We start from the raw sequence: 19,981 nt of genomic DNA on the forward strand, positions 1-19,981 counted from the left end.
ATGTAGACAGACAGCTCCCTCTTGAATACATATCCACAGAGGCTCAGGAACACTTGTTATGCTAGCAAGGGTGTGGAATAAATTAGGTTCAAGAAATTTGCTCTAGATCCACCTATTTTGGACGATAGGCTTTGTGTGCGACGTTAAAGCCCATCCTCAGGGAGCTGCCGTCACCGTGGCGCAGACAGGTGGATCTGGAGATGCACGGTCTCGCAGAGTGGCAGAGGACCAGCAGATCAATATTTAATGTGAAGGCTGCTGCAGCCCCTCACATATGCATAATTTATTCCTCCTTTTGGGTACAGATGGACCTGAATCGAGCCGTGCATCCAGACTACAGGGGTATTAGAAGCAGGACTAAGCCTTTCAGACTGTCCTCACCTTCAAAATGGGGGCAATTCAAAGGCCAGTATTTAACCCTTTCCCTCCTCCCTCCTTTGCACAACACAGAAAGAAACACTTCGGGGAGGTCTTTGAAATTTGTGTCAAGTTACACTGACTTTCTCTCGTTGAGGGCACATAACGCTGTTTGTATTTCAGAACGGAATTAAGGCCCTAGAAAGAATCAAGCATTTCTGAGTTTAATTAAGTGCGCTAACAACATATGAGCAAAGTCAGTCTCATAAGAGAACTTTATTGTACAAATTGACACAAAATAAAAGCCCTTTGGGATTAAATAAAAAAAAAAAAAATAAAATCTGAAAAACACATTATGGTGAGTAACCTAGCCACCCCGGCTCATTTCAGTGAGTGAATATCTCTGACTGAGAATTTTTTTTTTTCCCTGACACACGATTAAATACTAGTGATACGATAGCATGCAATGCTAGCATAACAAGGTATGAGCAAGAGGGATTTGCTTTTGACTAGTTAAGAAATAAGCTTACTAATTCACAAATTTATTATAAGATTAGCCTTTAATACCTGATAATCACCTTCGTCAAGGAAAATTTCTTCTCTTCAAAAGGCAAATGAAATTTATAGATGGGTCTTGAGCCAGACTTGTGGGTGGTAGACAACATTCACGAGAGGTCCAGCCTTTCTCTTTGAGCAAGGGAAGAGAGAGCATTTTAACAGACTGGGTAAAGCATGCAGCACAGCGTAACGCAGTAGAACAGAAACAGGACAGGCGTGGCAAAATCTTGGATGCGTTAAAATTATTAATCACTTTGCAGAAAACAAGTTCGATCTCTGTCAGACTGCCCATTAATTTTGATGGAGATACTTTTAAGATCTTATGTGTCTGTATTTTAGTGAGGGTATTACAGCTAAATACACAAGCAAAAATGTATTCTTATAACATACACAGACAAGTATTCTCATTTCAAAGGTGATGTTGTCATATAGATATAAGAACATCAGTATTTGCTTGAGTCTTGTTATTATCTACTTTGCAATAGGCCATCTGGACTTCAACTAGGAAAGGGCTCCCAATGTGTTAGGCTCATGCAAACATCTGGTGAAAAAAAGGCCTTTCCGCCCAAGGACTTTTAGCTCGAACTAATAAAAAAGGCAAAGTGTGGGAGAGGAAAAAAAGGAGGACGGGGGCGGGGGGGGGAGAAAACTTTCTACAGTCCCACAACCTTTTACTAACAGATGGAAGTCTGTCTCCTGACTCTCAGCCTAGTGCCATTGCCAACAGAGGATATTGCATAATTGTTGAGCACAAGTATATACCCAAGTCACTCATGCAACGTTATTGTGAACAGGTACGAGAGTAGCGTGAGCCCTGCCATATGCCAGAAATTACTGTAAAGTCAAATACCGATATAAGCATTTGCTTCATTGCTGTTTCTAGCTTTCAGGTTCAAAAGCTACAGGCAAACGACAGGATTTTGTGCACGGGTGTAGAATTTGGTACAAAATTCTCCCCTCCAGGTACCAGGCAGTCATGTCAGTTTGCTTGTTCTTCTATTCTCCTGTAGAAATTGGGTGAAACAAGGATGTGAGAATCAGCACTTGCGGAAATGAGGACAGCAAAATAAACATTGTACCGTGAGATCAAGAATTACTGAAGCTTCATTTCCTATGGATTTGGGTTCTTCGTGTCCCTACTGCCCCACCAGGTACTAGTGTCTTCACCTTCTTGCACTATCTCCAGTGACACCCCACCCCACCCCCCTACAGCCTACAGACCATGCCTCAGTTTCCCCTGAGCTGCTGCTCGCACAAGAGACTGGGAGATCTACAGACCCACGCATGTGCCTCTTGGCCAATGCCAAGCCAGCAGAAATGGTACTGTAGAGCCTCATGTTGCAGCTTTTCCTTTAGGAAAAGCACTCCTTTCCATCTCCTACCTTGCTCCTTCTGCCAACGTTTGCAGAACTTACAGGAATTTAATTATCTTCAGTTGCTCCTGCCTCTCTGTTGAATTGGCTTGAAGTAAGCCAATGAATTTGTGAATGGTTAAGGAAGAAAAGGCCTGGCGGACAGGGCCAACGTGTAAGCTTCCTTTCTTTAGGAGAGTTGTCCAAAAAATTGAACTCAGAAGAGTGTGGGATTTTGAAAAGTATAAAAGCATATGAACTGTAACAAAGATTGTTTGGTTATGGAGCGAAGGAGACTAAATAATGGGATTAAGTAGAGAGAAAAGCAAAGGTCAGAGGTCAGTCCTCTCCTTGGATGATGTGGAGAAAGAGATTAGAAGTTTCCATGATTGAGGATATAGCTTTCCCAAAATGAGATGGTAGTTTCAAAACCTAAACTTTAGAGAAAATCTTGTTTATTCAATTTATTAAAGAGGTCTCAGGCTCAAGGTTCTCATTCGTTCACTTCCTACGGGTTACTACACACTGGAGCAGGACACGCAAGTGGGAAAGAAAGTCTGCCTCAGGACGTTTGAGTATGGGGCACCCAGTGCTGAAGGTCTTTGTGGGGCTGGGACCAGGCTAGGTTCCTCCTGGAGAAGTCACAGGCAAACAGCTCTGTAGAAATCTACACGCTTCGTTACACCGTAGAAGACGGAGAAACAAATGGTTTGTCTTTGAAGTGGCAATTTTAAGGCTAAACGTGAGTGTTCTTGCACAAAGGTACAGGCAAGAGGCCTTTGGAAATTATTCAGCAAAGTTATAGAGCTGCCTGAACTTGAGCCAGGCACAAATACTAGGACCTGAACCAAAAGGAAATATTTTATAGCTTGAATGCCTTTTACCAATCAATTTTTCTCTTTGGAAACGCTTTTTTCCTCTTGTAGCTTAGATGAAAAGATAAAAGTGTGATAATAATGTAGTGCGACAGTCATGTTTGGCCAGGTGATAACTAAGCATTTTAGATATCCTGGAATTTGCTTTCAAGCAAACGTGGGTTTGTACACGTGCGTTATACCTACAGTTATGCATGGAAGTAGAACCTCTTTCTCTCTTTTTGTGCTATTTGTGTGTGTGTGTGTACATTTGTGACGGCAGCGATATGCTAAATGAATTAGAAGCCCACTCTTCACAGGCACACAGGGACTGCTGGATTCGAAGACTGACAGTCAAGGTGAGAGGTGATTTCTCAGCGCACTCATTTTTAAAACTCTTTAACAGATACTGTTAGAGTTATCTGAGTTTAAATTTTTATTTCTTCCATACTGGGTGCCTTCAGCCCTCCTCCATGCATGAGGCTGGAAGAAGCAGGGTTGGGGGGGGGGGCTGGTGCCCTCACCTCCCACTCTCAGGCTGAGAGCTCCAGCTCTGCAACAATTTTCTTCCAGCCCACAGGTTGTAACAAGTAGTCAGTCACACCAGCCCCCTCTGCGATTCTACCTGCGTTATTTGTTCGCCAACGGACGTAACTCTGTCCCTTTTTTCCACCCAGCTTTGGCGACTGTGTACTCAGGGTCATTCGACTCGCCTCTCCGCAAGTTGCGTAGGGTGAGGAGAGGCAGGAATTTTCCATGCCTGTTCACCGACTGGCTCTCAGCACGCTTCCACTTCAGCATTTTAGGGACACGTATGAACCTAGGTGATTTTGGGGCATTTGTGTGTAAAAACGTAAGTCTTCGTTGAAGAGAGGCAGGCGTGCTTGTAGAGTGACGCGGTGCATCAAAGCCGATGGGTTATGTCGTGCAGAGGGGTATCGTCACAGAGCCGGTAGTTCAAAATCACTGCGTGTCATATGACAGTATTAATATATAAAAACAGCTAGATGAGGAATAAAGCACATCAAACTACAAGGCAAGCTGTTTGTAAGCCCTGTGCTTACAAAACAGTCCATATACTTTGTCAATGGAGCTAACTTTCTTCTTATTAATTCCAATAGCAGTTCCTAATAATTAGTTGATCTAATTTAGAATCGCATTGCATCTTTTCAAAGCTATACTATTACAAATGGTCGAGGAACCTTGCCCTTAAAAACCGGTGATAATATCCTGACGACCTGGGACTGCTGTTGGAGAAAAGATTTTGCCTGAAAGGGTTTCAGGAAGTTACAAAACTCCTTTACATGGCCTGTTGGATCTGTGTATGATTTCCAACATTACACAAAATAAATACCAGGAGACTGGTGTGGTTTATACAAGAGTTTATAGAGAAAAAATCCACCCACCAGCTCCCTTGCTGAGGATTACAACCAGGTCTCTGCTGCCAAGTTCTCTGTTTAGGTAAAGCATGAGAAAATCTGCCATTTTTTTAGAGTCACAAAAGGGGTGCTACAGGGGGGGCAGTGAGAAGCTGACAGCTCTCGCTGCTTAAAAGGCAGCTGTTCCTTCTCAGGTACTATTATTAATAAACCCTAAGGTAATGTTTGCTCTGAAATATGTCTAATTGAAATAATTTACCCTAACCCTTAGAGAATTATGAAACTGTTTTCATCATGTTCACACACAGCAAAATAATTATGAGATGCCATATGGAAAAGACATCATGTGGTATATGTATTTCTGAATGTATACTTTTTGAAATGGTTCCCACAGATAAATCATATAGCTAATTTACAAAGAGGAGGTGGATAGTAGTTCTTAAGTATGCAGTTTAAGTTTAAAATGGTTTCAGGCTGGGTAAATTTACAGTGGTGATGACATGCAGTAATTGCACTGATCACAGGACGTATATCACAGAAGATGTCGATAGCGCCCTTAAGTTACACTGCACAAAATGGAGCAGGGAAATTCTGCTGGTGACTCTCCGCTATTGCAATGTGCCAGCCCTCAAAGCCTCTGCAGGACCTGCGCGGTCCTGAGCGCATTTTGGAGCTGAAGCGTACCCGACTGAAGAGCTGGAAATGCTGCCCCATCATCAGGGAGTCCCCGAGATGTTTCTGGTTTGCACCTGGAAAGCTCTGAGCTTACACCTAAGTGAAGGCAATACTCTGCCCCTATTGATTTATTTTGAGCAAAGCCTGTGAGAGAAAATTTCTCACGTTTCTGTTCCCCACCGTCCATCTCTTGAAGGTTTTCCAAAAGGTTTTATTCCTAATCTCATGTGTAGACACCAGCATTACCGTGTATATGTATGATTTATCTCTGCATTTTTATGTACGTAGGTTTCGTTACATACGGTAGCAGGAGAATTCTGTAGGGCACTTCTTGGTTTTTTTCCAGGAATAATTGTGGTAGATGATGCGACTTATGAGGTTCTCTTCCTGATAGATAAGAAGTTTTGAAGGTGCTTTTTGAATAAGGAACTCTTATTAACATTTCTAGAAATCTGGCTGGAGATCAGGCTTTCTTGTCAGACTTCTGGTAGATCTTGTTTCCAGATGGATGGAAGAAAAATAAGAGAATAGTTTATTACACCCTTTCTGTTTCATGTCCGATTTGAAACCAGCAAGTGAAGAAGATGGAGAGAAATCTCATTCTGTCCAGTCCATTCCTTTTATTTCTAAGGAGCCTTCAAAGAACAGGTTATCTCTAATTTGAGCAGTTCAGGTTCGCATGTGTTTTGTCTGAATTAGCTCACCAGTCACTTTTGCAACTATTTCTGTGATGACTGGTGAAATATTTGAAAGATCTGGGATACACAAACTAATTCACTCCCAGACCTCTATTTTGTAAGAACTATAGACATGCACCACAGCTGCATTTTTTTATCCTCCAGTAATGACATCATTACCCTGCATTACCACGCTAGGTAGTGTATTTGTCAACAGCCAGTAACTGATGAGTACAAGGAAAATATTTACCCAACTTCCATGCTGTGGCATTACCCCAGTAATGACATTTCAGGAAGATCATACTGTAGTTCTGAGATTCGTGCTCCAGAAACCGAAAAAGCTTTGGCATTTCTGTGCATGTAACACCAGTCCTCAAAAAACCACCTTTTAGAGACAGTAATTACAGTAATTCTGGTTTTAAAGTGGAGGGGGGGGGGGGGGGGGGGGAAGGAAGGAAGGAAAAAAGTGATATTCTCTACAAATATCTAAAGGTGGGAGTTTTCCAATACCCTCACTGCATGTGGAGCGCTAGGGACATCCATATTTGATGACTCCTTAATCTTCCCAAGAGTAACCACATATGCTAATATTTACTCACTCTGTCTGTACAGATACAATATCTGAACGCTGCTGATGCATTAACGTGCAAGTATTTAAACGGAGTTTTTCTGCAATGTATCATCCCTGGGAAGCACCTGCACTGGAGAGGTAGCCTTGCATCTTCCTCCTGTGTCATCCCTGCTTTTGGATGAGAAATGGGATGATCTTTCTCCGTTTCTAATGTTGCACAGATGAAAAGGCATGTTCTCCTTTTAGCAACTTCCAGTCATTTGTTTTTATGCTCACTGAAGGTGTATTGCGTTTTGTGCTATTAAAGTGCCCTAAACCAAAAGTCACGTTTTTTTCCCTGCGAGTTACAGTAGATTATTATTTCACTACAGTATCGGAAAGCATGAAATAGAGATTTATGATACTCTTGTGTTTTCCACTTCAGTTCATGTAATACAGGGAAGGTAAAGTGTCTCTGGCTGCACAGTATCCCTTTTTCTTTCTTCTCTTTGGAGCAGTGTGTGCTGCGTGATTAGAGGATAGTGAGAAGGTCACTGACCAAACTTTATCTTCCACACAGTTTCCCACAGCATGTATTCCTCCTAGGGAACATTTTCTCAGCTCAGGTTATTTCCAGAAATGTTCTCAAACCATAAGAACAGTCCTTGCAGTAAAACATTTCATTCCCACTTTTTATCCTTTATCTAGCAGCGCAGTGTTGACAGCATTTATGTTTCTTCTATTGACTGGGCCAAGAACAACAGGATTAATGAGGTTGTCTCTTCATGAGTGCATTATATTTTTTCCTCTGACCTTTCAAACATGGGAATCTTCTGTTTGCAATATTTCTTAAGGAAGGAAAACCCCTTCTCGCCAAAGCTGGGTTTGACGGGGGCTGTCTGGGTGGGAGCCCAGGTTCCCGCGCACCTCCGGGCGCCCGGGGCGAGGGAGCGCGGCGTGCGGGCGTCCTCCGCGCCTCTCGCCGACGTACGGGCTGAAAGGAAACTCTGAAAAAGCAAAGGAGGGAATATCTTTGTTTCCTCGGTTTTGAAGGAGTTGGCTGGGGGACGTGGGATGTTTTAAGGACTCTCTCAAGCTATGAAATTCTGATTCTAAATCTTAGGCGGCTGCCTATAGACTATCGAACTGCTCAGGAGACGAGTGGACGCTGCTCTGGGTTTTTTGGGGGGATTTTTGTTTGGGTTTTTTTTTTTTATTTCCAAGGGATTGCATATGTTTAGGTTGGAGAAGCAGGGGAAGGAGGAGTCACTGGAATTGCAGGCATCCACAGAACACTCTTGCGCTTTATCTTCCTATTCCTGATTATTTTTGACACTGGGTAATTGGAACGCAATCAAGATAGGATCATTTCGAAGTGCAGCAGGACAGGGAACGTGAAGAATTTTCCCAAGGATGGGAGCGCAAATATCTTTAAACACAACAAATAGCTTTGCACATAGGACATCTTTTAGCCAGTCTCCTCAAAATACATCAATTAGATAAGCTAAACATAATTAAATTTTTGCATAAGATCGTTAAGGGTCACTTATTCCCATTTTTTATCTGGGGAAATGGAGGGACAGAGAGCTGGAAGAACTCCCACTAGCCCAAAAGTTATCTACATAGGCAGGTCTCTAAGCTAGTAATTTTGCCTCCAAGTTATTTATTTTCTCTCTCGGTGGGGAAAGAAGCGCCACAAATTTACGCATTCGCATCTTGCATCTTACGGGGCAGTAAACCCCTTTATGGGGGGAAAAGATACTTTAGTGTCAGCCCGTTGACCTGCTCCTTCCACCCATGGTAAATAGTGGAGAAATCTGCCTGATATTTTGGGGGATGGAGAAGTAGAAGATGCGATATACATATATACATAGAGTTGTATATAAATATATGTAGCCCAAACATAATTTTTAAATAACTTTAAAAAGAAGTGGAAACATGAAGGCTTGCAACACTTGCAGAATATGTTTTCCATAGGTACGTAGTTCAGCTGCACATAAGAAATTCCTTTGCCGTGTAGGAAAAACAGCTCTTACCTGCTGACATGAGGGGAAAATACAGCGTCCAGGGGACTGTCTTGCTGAGCACTCCAGTGCTGGCTTTGCTTCGTGTCCACGGTGCAGAGGGCCAGGGCGCTGGGCTGAGCTCTGGGCAGCGACCCAGGAGGGCCAGAGCTCAAGCACTGCGCTTAGGCTTTGAGCAAAGCTCGAGACCTCTGTGTGTGGATTCAAGTCAGCCTGGGACTGTGAGAGTGAGCTGAACTAGACGTGCGGACGTAGCCAAATTCATCCATGTCAGCTCTAGGAAGAGAACAGAAACAAATATTCCTGGCTCCTTGCTTTAACGATTTAAATAATCCCACGTATTAGGGAAAGGCTGCTTTTACAGCGCTTTAAGTTGAAAAAGTCATCAGAGAAGCTAAGGCATTCCTGAGCAACTCTTCAGAGTAATAGTTCATGAGATTTTGAAATATTTTCTCCTGGAAATAGTAATGCTTATATAGTAAAGAAGGTAATTCAACTGTGTACTGTCCTCAGGCGCTGGCAATGGTTGCTACTTGCAAGTACCAGGAGACAGTTTCTAAGTTTTAGGCATGAGTATATTACTTACATGTCTTAAATTTGGGGTGCTTGGGTTTCGGAGCTTTGGAGTTTGTTGCTTGAACCCTTAGTTCTTCCTTTTAGTATTTCTATTGTGGCTGAACTTAAATAACCAGAGAGAGCACTTAATGAGAGTATATCTGTATTTGTCAGCATTTAGGGCAGTTAAACATAACGAAGATGATGAAATTCTTGTATTCTACTTTTCTCTTATAATAATGTATGTACAGGCCTAACTCTGCTGAGTTTTACTGTTGTTTGGCAAGAATGACTTCGGTAAAGCTAAAGAACCTGCGGTTTGCTTTCTGTTCCTTTAAGCAGTTGAGCTTCCTGTCGTACACTAGTAAGATATTCTTATAAAGCCCCAAGTGAAAATAATTTTGGGGTTGTAACCCTCAAGACTTTAAGATTTTAAAATCCTGACACGTCAGGATTAAAAAAAAACCCCTACATATCTATCAGTGAATGGTGAATACATGTTTGTGTAGTTTGCCTTATTTGCATTTGTTGGTAATTAATTAAAAAACATGGGTTTAATTAAACTTGGAGTTAGGGGATTCATTAAAATAAAAACAAAAAGCATTTCAGTTAAAAATGTAAAATAACGCGTTCAGTTGAGTTTGCTGGTGCAGCTTAAGGATTTGCAGAGAAATGCCAGCAGTAGTAAAACTTTAGGGACCATCACACTGCACACAGTTAGAGAAGAGTTCCTGCACAAGGAGAGTGGGTGTACATCTTTGTCAGCAGATAAATTTCACTTTTTAGATACTTGAATTGAAATAATAATAAAGCATGCCCTCAGTTTCTTTCTGGCCTGAGTCTGTGGCTATGAAAAAATGACATGCATAGAAGTCCAAAGGAAAGGATTGCAGCATAACTGAAGGTACGGCTTTTAGAACAAGGGACAGAGTTAGAGGAAAAAAGAGATTTAAAAGCTTCAAGGGAAGAGATATCACTCGTGGAAAACTCAAGACTAACTTATACTTACCTGTTTATGCTGTCATGAATAGTTCTTTCTCTTTTTGGTCTCTTTTAGTCACAAGTCACTGTCTTTAGGATTTTTAATTTGGGGTTCTTGTTTTTTTTTCCTTTGAGAACAGTGGAAAGGGGTTGCTTTTTAAGAAAAGACAGGTTACGAGGATGTTGAAAGTAAGAATAGAAAGAAAAATCTCAATTAATAATTAAGACTGATGTTTATTAAAAGTTTTCCTGTAGCCTGCTGTCTTTGATTCTGCCCCTTTTGCAGGACTGAGCTTGTCCCACTGGTGGAAGAGAACCAACAGAAGAAATTTTTGAAGTTTTTGTAGGCTGTGTTTTGAAAATCGTCACTGAGATATTTCTGTTTGTGCAGTGGAACAGAAGGGAAACCTTTCCACCTTCTCACATTGAAGGGGTTTAGCGAAGATCTCCCAAAGCAGCACTCGCTCCCATACAGGTAAGGCTCGTTGCCTCCGTACACCTACACACGCGGCCGGGCACCAGCTCCGGCAGCTTGAGAAAGGCACAGGAGCTAATGTCACTGCCGCTTCTGTAAGGTGCTGTGCTCTTGGGGTTGGCAAGCTGCTGAAAAATGACCGCCTTGGATCAAACTACTTCAAAATTAAGATTTTTCTACTTTACTCTTCCCCCAAAGTATTTAATCTGGGGAGAACACAATTATAATAAGGGAATATAATAGTCACTAAAAATTCCTAGTTGTATTCGTCAGACTCATTTTCTTATGAAATTAATATAAAACGTCTCAGTAATGAATACAAAATGTGTGCAAGCAACGTTATATTAATTTGCCTAGAGGTGTGTTTTGAGGTTGCCTTGACACCCATGTGCAGGATGCTGGTGGATGACTTGGGTACATGCAAAGGACCAGATTTAAAAAAGAATTAAATTTAAAAAAAAAAATCAGAAACGTATGTTGCATCTTTGAGATGTTAAACCATCTGTGGGTGCCCATTTCCTCCACCGCTGGACAGGAGGAACCCATGTTAGCAAAACACCTGCACCAGCCACGTTACCGGGGAAGGTGGACCTTGCATAAGGAGCAGATGCTCCACAGCTGAAGCCTTTCAAAGGAGACACCTTTAGAGCCCCCAGCCTTATGGGATCACCGAATCGTACATAAATAGTCTTTAAAGGGAGTATTGTCTACTTAAAAAAAAAAAAAAAAAAAAAAAAAAAAAAAGAAAGGAAAAAGAAGTAGGGTTTTGTGTGGGGGTAAAGTAAATACAGTTAGAAATACATGACTTGTTAAGAGCTTTTTGAGGACCCCACACTCACAAAATCTTTTAGGTCATGTGTTTGCTTTCCGAAACATTTGGTAAGTAATAAGTGCCAAGGGACTATATGCACTCCATCTGGAATTAGCAGATTCCTCTTTGTTCAATTGTTCCTAAATTTGGAACCAGCCGACTTGCTTAAAAGTATTTTGATTTTCTTTTAAATAAATACGGGAAATAAACATAGCCCAGGACCTTCAGAGAGGTACATTATTAGTCTTCTCCCTGGCTCCATGAGCCACGCAAGCCTTAAAGAGGCATTTGCCAATTTTGATGTTTGCTATTGGTTTATGGTAACAATTTGTTTGGAGTGGCCCATCATTTTTGTTTCCTTTTTATAAATAGTATCAAAGAAATCAGAGATGGAAAAAGAACTATTAGGTCATTGAATCCACTCCACTGCCAATGCAGTCTTGTTCCCTACAGTGTGTTTTTTCCATTTCTTTGTCCAGGTTAAACTTGGAATTAAGTTTAAGAGCCTGTAGGTCTGATGAGAGGTACAAGAGCAAGTGGAGATTTTACTCTTTTCTTCTTTCCTTACTAGACAAATATCTCATTTTCATCTCCACCTTCCGTACGTAGGGAAATGGCATGTCAAAAGATCAAGTAGATGCTTTCTCTTTGCAGGTGTTGTAGATTACTACCTCATCCCCGTAAAAATTTATTTTTTGCTTGGGGAAAGCAAAAAAGGAAGAGAAAAGCAACACTTCTCTTATCTTCCCTGATGTCCTATAACGCCAAAGAGTAAAAGCCTGAGACCAAGCCACCTGCTTGTCCAGTAGGCTTATGAAAAGAGACTGTGTTTCCTTCAATACCTTTAAGAGAAAGCTTATTTTAAAAGAAAAACAAAACTTTACAAATAAATTTGAGCAAACACTTTAAAGGATTTAAAAGGCACCCTGGAATCACCCAAAATTGCACCAAATTTGTGATACAGAATTCAGCGGGAAAACTCTTTGACACTGAAAGTGTTTTCGATGAAAAGCTTACAAACCGAAGCTTGGAAAGGTTGTCCAATGTCATTACATTTGGCATACGGAGAATTATTAAGAGGTACAGATCTGTAGATTTGGGATCACAGCCTAAGATATTCAGCCTGTATATGTTGGTCTGCTTCCATGGATTCGAGTGGAACGGTGCCTATTTACAATAGCTGGGGATGGATGATCCCTCTCTCCACTGACTGCAGAGAAAGCTTAGGGAGACTCGCTTTCCTAAGCCAGAGCTGGCCTTGGTGAAGTGTGTCTTACCATGCATTACAGAGCAGGATCAAGGTCTTTATCTAGTTCACGGTTGCTCAGAATTTTGTTTCATCCAACGTTTGTTCAAAATATAAGCAAACGTTTTATTTCTGCTTCAAGCTTTCCTACGAGTGGAAGCAGTGCAGCACGAGCAGATACATATTTTCTCTATGGCTACAAGGTCTTTTTATTTGGTCTAGATACACATCTGTAACTATTTACCAACTCATGTATTCATATATACTGTAACTCAAAGGAGCTTAAGTTTTCACTTCTTGCACTGAGTTGCAATCATTCTGTTTTGCAGGTTGCTTCCTATGCATTGTGTTTCAGCAGCCTAAGGGCTTCTCTAAATCATTATTCTGTTCTTTCTCAGCAAGAAGGAACCAAAACTATAGCCAGAGATTAGCATGGGCTATGCAAAACCTAATTATAATCTCTTCTACCTCTTTTCCTATTCCAGTCAATCCCTATTCTGAGGATCAAACCTGTATTTCTTCTGTGTGCTTCAAGAAGGTATATTAGCGTGATTGAGTGTCAGTATCGCTCAGCTTGATCTGTTGAAGATACCAGTGTTTGGGATTCGGCCCGTGACAGTACTGATCTGTTCTTTTGAAATCTAACCCTGTGAGTATGAGTTCAGGAGTTGCATTAAAGCTTCACGGAGACCAAGTTGTGTACCTACACCTTAGATTAGGAGACGCTAATTCTTAAAGCAAATGGGCTCTCAGCTTTAAGGAGTATTTGCTGGCTGTAACTAATAAACGTAATTATATCTATAACACATATGTATATTTATGTTAGGAAAGATTTAGCAGAATCTTGTGATTTGAAGAGGCAGTAATTTGTTTTCTTCAGTACCTGCAACCTGAGTAAATATATCTGCTAAGAAAAGTGTTGGTAAAGACGATAATCTTCTGAAAATGTGTCCTCTTGAAGGATTTTTTGATGGCAAGAAAAGAAGAAATATTGACTCTTGTTCCCATAGAAATTAATTAAAATCTTGCCATTAACATCTAGGGGAGGAGAGAACCCCAAATAGATATATAAATGAGAGACCAGCAGTTTCTCTTTGTTTCTGGTTATTATTTATAAATTCTGAACAAGAAACTTTGTTATGAGACTGAACTTATTATTTGCAACTTGTAAATCTTTTTGACAATGCATATGTTCATACTTTGTATTTTATAGTCTCCTTTTAGCAGACTACAGGAGCGTCTGTCATTTCATTTACAAAAATTACCAATAGGTGGACAAAGCCATACTAAAAAATGATGAAGCACAGAGAGCAAACAGAAATATTGGATGATAGATGAAGCAAATGTAAACTTTAAAACAAAGGAAAGGTTATCAAAGTTTTACTCTCGTCAACTGTGGTTTCTTTTAAAGGGCTTGAAGGCAAGCCATTTTGCCAGGTCAGGTTATCGTGTTGTGCTATAGTTAGAACTTACTCACTCGTTTTGTGCTGTTGTTTGTTGAGATGACTAAGTTGTCATTTTTAATTAGCTTTATGCTCTTCTCAAAGGCTAATTACTTTACTTTTTATCAAGATTATTTGATTGGTAATGACAAGGGTGCCATGGTTACGTATTTTTAGAGAATTCCCCAACCTGCACAATTATATGATTTTTTGTTCCCCCTGGATTCTTTGTGCAATAAAGCCTTTAGTACAAATAATGGTTAAGAAAAATACATATTTACTATTGACATCAGCAGAAGAAAGTATCTCTTGACTTTTTTTTTTTTTTTTTTTTTTGGCAGGAAGGCCATTGCTAATGTATTTAGTCACTGTAAAAAACCACGTTACTTAGTTTACCTCCCTGTCAGTGACACTAGTGCGGCTCTATTACCTTGGCTGAAGTTACCTCAGGCAAACTGAATTTGAGACCTTTTTTTTTTCCCTCTTATTTGTCTATAGTTGTGCGTCTCCCCTGCTCATCACGGAAATCTGGGCTGACTTAACCGCATACTTATTTCAAAGTGTACAAATCACACAATCAGACGCTGACTTTTGGAGAGCGTTTGCTACCTTGCTTACTGGGATTTGGTTGAAGAGCCCTCGAGATGAGTATGAGAGGTGCAGTCACAGGTGAAATCTCTCTTTTCTTTAGCTACCTATAGACCGCTATAATCTATTTTTGTTTGAAACAGCAGCAGCCCAAAAGGTGACGCTTCTGTGAAGTCTCCCTCGAGGGGGGAGGCAGCGACGGGGGACATAAATACTCTTCTGATGTTTTTTTAGAAACACAGTTGTACCCAGAGAATCGCTACTTTACTCCTGTTCTGCAACACATAAATACACGTCAGATGTGTGGTAAACCAAAGCCTCTCAGGAGCTTGTCCTGAAAGAGGAAAAGACACAATGATTTAGAGTCTACATCTGCAGCTCTTGCAGCTGCTTCAGTCCCCGCTGCCGGAGGAGAATTCCCTGCATCGACGGCCTCTTGACGCAGGGGCTGAGAGCGGTTCCCCAAGCGAAAGCCCACGGGAACCTAATGCTGTTGCCAACCCGTTGGAAAGGCGAGGAGGGGACAGCCACCGTGCGGCTCGAAGGAAAACGGTTGCTCCTGCCGTTAGATCCCCATCTTGGGTCACCTCTACTGCCACTTTGCAAGTGGAAGAGGACTCCCCGACGACCGCGACTCTTGTCGCATTTTCCGACGTCTGCTGAGAGCAGAATTAGACTAGGTAGCTTCCTAAACCAAAGGGAAGGTCAGCGCGGTGGGACGCTGGCATGGCACGCCTCTGTACGCAGGCTTGCCGGAGTTGCTGAAGGGTGTGCTTGGCTGTGAAGGCCTGCTGGAATGTCTCGAGTCATAGGAAAACACATGTGGGACATCTCTGTAACGAGGCAGCTGAAGATGTGAGGATGTTCCGGAGTGAAGACTTGCACAACCCCTGTGTTTTGACACTACCCTTCTCGTTGAGAGACGGGGAATATAGCAGCTCCGGCTACTGCAGCAGTGCAGTGTGACTCCTTGCAGTCTAAGTGTGAAAAACCATCTTCTCAGTAAGCATCTCGTCTCCTCAATGAGCTAGTAACACATCTATGACTTCAGTAATTAAAATTAGGTTTTATTGCTTTTTACTTATCTTAGCACCGAAGAGCAAGAAGAGAGACCAGTAAGGTATGCTGGCAACTACTGGGAGTCTGGGAGACAGGCGTTCAGCTCCCTCCTTCCTCTGCTGCAAGGAAAATAGGCAGGACCGGATCCTAAAGGTATTAAATACCTAAATCCTATGGAATTCAATGTAAATGGGTGGCTAAATACTGTGGGGGTCTGGGCTTAATCTCTCTACACCTTAGCTCTTCATCTGTTCTATAAGTATAATAATTCTTCCCTACTCACAATAAAGTATAGTAATAAACATGTTAAGGAAAACAAGGTGCTTAGCTACTGTTATCTCTGACTGTAAAAAAATCTAAACAAGACACGATGGTTATTTCGTTTTTATGACTTGCGATTATGTTGTAGTTTTCAATTCTAGAGAAGAGTGTTTACCCGCTTGTTGATTAATTGATGGGTGTATTCCCCTGCTGTAATCAGAGCACGGTTTCCAGAAGTTCACTAGAAGCAAGGATCAACGAGAAGGTAAGGACGCAGTTCAACTTTTAGAAATCAGACTAAAAAGTATTCTTTTCTCAATGCAAAACTGAGCCTTTTTCACTTTCAGGCTAACTTTCAGCATCTCGGCTTTCTATGTGGAGCCTTGCTTCCAGTATAAATAAATGATCCCACATTCCGTCATGACAACATATGCTCATGCAGAGCTCAAAATTAGAAGGAATATGAAGTGTTCTATTAATTGCATGAATGTTGATTGTTAAAATCATGTGCTAATTGGTAATATCTGTGTGCAGTAGGTTCCCGCAATATGTGTTAGATTACATTAACTGTGCTTGTGACTCAGATATCAGGCATTATGTGTTTTATAGAAGGATTTTTTTAAAAACTTTGTATAATTAGGTTCTATAGATTATCAGTGTAGAAAAATTAGTAGAAGATTGTGTAAAGGGCGTGTGAAGTTAGAAGCATGAGGAATACTGATCTCTAAAGATGCATCTGCTCCTCTTTCTCATGGTGTGCTTTTCCTCACATACTCTCCAAAGTAATTCTCACCATGTTTGTCTTGAGGTAATTCCCAGGGAATCAAGTATGAGCTCTTTCTCACTACCACTACAATATACATTTGAAAGTTACCATCTTTTCTGAGTGGACTTTCTCGCTTTTCAGTCTTTTCCTTTGCATCCCCCAGGCTTTGATCCAAGAAGCATTCAGGTACATTAAAGATAAATTAGATTATCACTGTACTCACCTATCAGCGGGGAAGTTGAGCATACTTAGCAGTATGACTCTCCTGTACCAGATGTGCTTCCTCTCCATTCCTAATCCCTGGGGAAAATTTCATATGGATCTGTTTTTTTCATTGATATTTTAATTTTATTGAGTGCCGTGAGTATTTATTAAAATAGGCAAGGTAGAAAGAACTAAAGCTCGGAGCTAAATACGGTAAATTACGAGTGTTTTTAAGAAACGTAACGGTTACTTCTACTCTCTGTATGGCTTAACGCAGCTTCGCAGTGGCGAGGGAGTGGGAGATGAGCCTGATACAAAAGCATGTGGATGCAGTCAGTAATACCTAATACGTATCATTTTCTGCGATCATCCTCTTAACAGCAAAAAACTGTATTCATGCATTCACATTTAGGCACAAGGAACACATTGGCCTTTGCATCAGCGCCTACACTGAGAGCACCCAAGCTGGTCCTGGCACTGCAGCTGCCTTCGTGGCGCATCTTCCTCCTCGGCCGTTGCAGTAGATGTACTCAGCACTGGCGACTGCTGAAATAAGTTTTTCCCAGTCTTCCCTGGGCCAAGCCCCAGTTTGAGCTCCTTTTTCACATGTTACTGGGGTGGAATGAGTTTCCTGAGTTAGGTATGAGGACTGGGGCTCCTAACTCACCCAGGTCTGCCTTAGCAAAATTCCACAGTGGTTTCCGCTGAATACTACCTGGTGAACAAGCTCAGTTGGAGAGACTCTTAGAAATCAATGATAATTACTCCCCTAACAAACCATCTTCTATCTAAATTTATGGGGAAAAAAAAAATATTCCAGTGAAATCCACATGTATTTTGTGTTGGTTAGGCAGAGTTTGAGGCCAGCTCTGTAACACGCACAGATATCTCGTGCCTGCCCACTGCAGAGTAAGCTGGTGGGAAGGGCTGAGAACACCACCGGAGAGTCCTGTGGTACGTGAACCATAACTCAGCAGATGTTTTTTGGTGGATGCTGCCTTTAAATTGTATATCAGTTTTTTGAATTAGCACTTTTCTTACAGTAATTGTATCTTGAGAGACTACCATAATTGAGGGAGGGTCAAAACCAGTTGCACTTGCCCTGGCAAAGGTGTCGCTGGAGCCCTTCCCTGGTTAATACCTACTATTACTTTGGGAGATGTACCCTTAACTCATGCAAGTTCACGTATTCTCCCAGAGGAAGATTGAAAATAAAAACTATTTTAAAAAATGATTTAGAGAAAGACCAGACAGATTTTTGTGGTGTTAAAAAAAAAAAAAAAAAAAAGTTTAAACATTTTAAATGTTTCATGGGTTGCACTGAGAAAAAATATCTAGAATGAAACTTCTAACCAGCATAATTTTAATTCATTTTACAGTGGACCAACTTGGTAATGATGCAATGAATTAAAACAGGTTGTCTGAGAGGAAAAATGGATGCAGTTTTGGTAAAGAGAGCATTTACAGAAGTGTTAGAAGTCTTGAGTCTTATCATGGCAATTACTCTAATATCTGTTGATTTACTGATCTTGAAACAAGCAAACCTCATGGGTTCAAGAGCTTAATGTTAAGGCACACTTCATCAGTTGTCCTGAGAAATGCGACAAATTTAAGAGGAAATCAGTTTTAGCCCCCATCCAAAATGTTGACACTGAATCAAACAGAGCATGAACTATATTCACAGTTTTAATTAAAAGAAAAACTGACAAATTACTAACATTCTTGTGTTCAGAAGATGGTTATCTGTTATAGAAATATTTTTTCTAATGTACATGCTCTCATACATGAAATAGTTTCTAGATTTATTTTATTATAATTGCAAACTATGGCACAAACACTTAATCTTACCTACTTAAATAATGTTTTCCAATTTCTTAGCAACCCTTCCCCCCCTCCCCCCCCCCAAACTCTGACGCACAAAGTGATGCACTGAAACGGATGAACAAATTTAGTAGATGAGATGACCACTGGAAATACGTGGAACAACTAACAATTAAAACAAAATTAACCAGAAGAAAATTGCTTACTAATTTTTAAGACACAAAAGTTAATCTGAAATGACTACCAGCCTTGGAAAGGTTAACTGTCACATTAAATAACAGGGACATACAGTGGTCACTGGCTACCTGGGGGAATAAGCTGTTAAATTACTTACTTCAATTCACATAATTTACAAAGAGATTAGCTCCTCGTGTCTCTGCGGAAACTTTGAATAGTCCAAGGAAGGTTTTGTTCCCCCCATGCCCATGAGGGCCCAGCCACTAGTGGGAGCAGCTGGGGTAAATGGTGTACGTTTCCGAGGAGGCAAAAAGTAAATTGAGGAATGTGGCAAGTTGTCACACTATAGGGAATAATAAAAATCAGGTTGCTCTGATTTCCTTCGGACAGCTAAATACCTACAGGTTATGGTGTCCTGCAAGCAGCAAGCTCGCAGGCGTGGGTCCCTGCTCTCGACCAAACTCCCCCGGGACAAAAGGGGGAAGGGGGTGAGGGAAAGGGAGTCTCCAGCCTGGTTTCCCCACGCAGGGCTCAGGCCCCGGAGTCGCAAATTCGATCGTGTCGGCAAGGGGCAGGCGAGAAACGCCGAGAGCCTTTTGCCAGGCAGAGTTCTGCGGCGCCGGGCTGTGCTTTGTGCAGAAGCAGGAGAGGTCTGGTGCACCCAGGACTTGAAGGACGTCACTAATTTTAACGAAGCCAAAGGGAACCCGGGACAATGCTGGATGCTTTATTGCGGACTGTTCTTTTCCCGTTATTCTTTGTTCCATTGTTTCAAGCTCACAGGAGCTGGCAGCCCGGGAGGAGATGTCACCGCATAGCTCGCTGTCCTCGAGAGCCGCTCCGGAGGACGGCTGAGGTCCGCCGAGAGGCTGCGGTGGCCCCAAACGGTCTGATGTCTAGCCCTAAAACGAGAAGCAGCAACGTCGGCGAGGAAGGCAGGCTTATACCGATAGCAAGAAGGAGAAGGGGCTGCTGCCAGTTGGCTCGTTGACACTCGAAGCGCGCCGGTGGTGGGAGAGGCGCAGATGGCTGACAGCACAAACGACATCTCCCCAGCGCCGTCTGCGCGAGGCGCTGATCTCGGGGCCGCATCTTCCCTAGGTGCCCCAGCAAAAGTCTCGGAAACCAAGGCAGCTACCGCAGGGCCGGAACTTGGTCCCGAGGGTCAC

General features: G+C 41.8%; 2 long non-coding RNA genes across 2 annotated transcripts; both read left to right on the forward strand.

The window, feature by feature from the left end:
* Nucleotides 1–1,951: 1,951 nt before the first annotated feature.
* Nucleotides 1,952–14,980, forward strand: LOC126044992 (uncharacterized). Its single transcript, XR_007507876.1, has 4 exons — nucleotides 1,952–2,066; nucleotides 10,249–10,437; nucleotides 12,980–13,143; nucleotides 14,435–14,980. It is a non-coding gene; the product is annotated as an uncharacterized LOC126044992 (long non-coding RNA).
* Nucleotides 14,981–15,620: 640 nt separating this feature from the next.
* LOC126045002 (uncharacterized) lies at nucleotides 15,621–19,974 on the forward strand. The gene is made up of 3 exons (XR_007507888.1): nucleotides 15,621–15,736; nucleotides 15,993–16,109; nucleotides 19,589–19,974. It is a non-coding gene; the product is annotated as an uncharacterized LOC126045002 (long non-coding RNA).
* Nucleotides 19,975–19,981: the final 7 nt, after the last annotated feature.

This window comes from Accipiter gentilis, chromosome 1 (genome assembly GCF_929443795.1).
Source record: "Accipiter gentilis chromosome 1, bAccGen1.1, whole genome shotgun sequence".
Taxonomy (NCBI): domain Eukaryota; kingdom Metazoa; phylum Chordata; class Aves; order Accipitriformes; family Accipitridae; genus Astur; species Astur gentilis.